This window comes from Dama dama, chromosome 4, assembly GCF_033118175.1.
Source record: "Dama dama isolate Ldn47 chromosome 4, ASM3311817v1, whole genome shotgun sequence".
Lineage (NCBI taxonomy): Eukaryota > Metazoa > Chordata > Mammalia > Artiodactyla > Cervidae > Dama > Dama dama.
The window spans coordinates 44,478,742-44,480,516 of NC_083684.1; the positions used below are offsets into that span (position 1 = coordinate 44,478,742).

Sequence of the window (1,775 nt, forward strand, 5' to 3'; positions counted from 1 at the left end):
TTTGGGTTGGTTTTAGCTTTTTATTTTTATTTTTGGAGGTAACCTGTTATTATTCTTCCTTAAGAAAAAATTAAGGTGTTTTACAAGCAGGAAAATTCACTTTTTTAAAAAAAGATTTTAGTAGTCAAGAACTTTTTTTTTTTAAAGATTTTTTAATATAGTGCAGGGGAAACAACTGGAAAATCTCAAACAAACCTATGGATTATTATTATTATTTTTTAATATGGAATGCTTCACAAATTTGCGTGTCATCCTTGTGCAGGGGCCATGCTAATCTCTGCTTCATCTGAATTTTAGTATATGTGCTGCCTAAGTGAGCTCTGGGTTATTTTTTTTTTAATTGGAGTAGAAAATTCACTCGTGTGTGTGTGTGTGTGTGTATGTGTGTGTATGTACAGTTCTGCAGTCTTTGTCAAATGTGTACAGTCATATAGCCAGCACCACAAAAAAGATATGGACAGAATCCTCCAAAATTCCTACTGGTAGCCACCCCTTCCCCCACTTCCAGCCCCTGGGAAACCACTGAGCTGTTTTCTCTCCCTGTAATTCAACCTTTACAAGAATATCCTACAAATGAAATCATACTATCACTTTTTCAGTTTGGCTTCTTTAAGTTATCCTAATGCATTTGAGATTCATTCCTGTTGATGGGTGTATTAGCAGTTCTTACCTTTTTTTGCTCTGTAGTTTCCCTTTATTTGGATGTACTAATATTTGTTTACTAATTCACTAGCTTAAGGACATTTATGCTGTTTCCCATTTTTGACAATTACAAATATACTATAAACATTCACATCCAGAGTTTTGTGTGAAATAACTTAAAAAAAATCTTTTCCTGTAATACAGTAGGATGACTTTTAGTGTTATAATGGTTAAGTATGTGGAACTTTATGAAAAAGCATTGTTTTCCAATCCAGAGTACTCATCTTTAAAAAAGAATATCAGTTTTCTTTATAGAATAAAGTTTCTGTTAGTATCACAATAATAAATGTAGTAGGGTTAACGGAACATTAAATATTATCCTGAAGGAGCGTTGAGGTGCTTTTCTTTTTTCTTCATCATATGTGACCTTCATTTGCCTTTTACTCAGAGGTGCCCATCTCACAGGGAAGACCAGGAAGTGTTACGGCAGAGGGAGAATCTAAGCTCAGCTCTGACTTCTAAAAAGGATTCTCAAAGTTTATTTTAAAGACATTAGCTGTGAGAACCAGAGTTTTTGATCCTCTTTACTTTATGACAGAAAGGGAAAAGGCTTTTGGCAAATCAAATGAAAGGTCAGGGTTTATCTCTATGCAGTGGATTGAAAAGAGAGACAAGAAGAAAAAGTAAGCTGCCTTTCCCTGAGAAGTGGGTAAGAGTGGGAGGTGAGTGGGGGTGAGGGGGTCAAGGAGCTGGGAACTCTGGTTTTCTTTGCCTTTCCCTAACTTTCCTGCAGAAGACTTCCCGCATAGAGACTGAACTTGGAGGCCCAGCCTTCAGCTGCCAGTTATTGTTGCTCAGTCACGGAGTCATGTCCAACTCTTTGTGACCCCATGGACTACATACAGTATGGCAGGCTCCCCTGTCCTCCACCATCTCCTGGAGTTTGCTCAAATTCATGTCCATTGACTAACTGATGCCATCCAACCATCTCATCCTCTATCGTCCTGTTTTCCTCCTGCCTTCAATCTTTCCCAGCATCAGGGTCTTTTCCAGTGAGTCAGTTCTTCGCATCAGGTGGCCAAAGTGTTGGAGCGTCAGCTCCAGCATCAGTCCTTCCAATGAATATTCAGGGT

At 38.3% G+C, this 1,775-nt stretch overlaps 1 non-coding gene across 1 annotated transcript; it reads right to left on the reverse strand.

The window, feature by feature from the left end:
• Positions 1-217: 217 nt before the first annotated feature.
• On the reverse strand, positions 218-321 carry LOC133055299 (U6 spliceosomal RNA). The gene has a single exon (XR_009692597.1). It is a non-coding gene; the product is annotated as a U6 spliceosomal RNA (small nuclear RNA).
• Between the last annotated feature and the right edge of the window lie 1,454 nt (positions 322-1,775).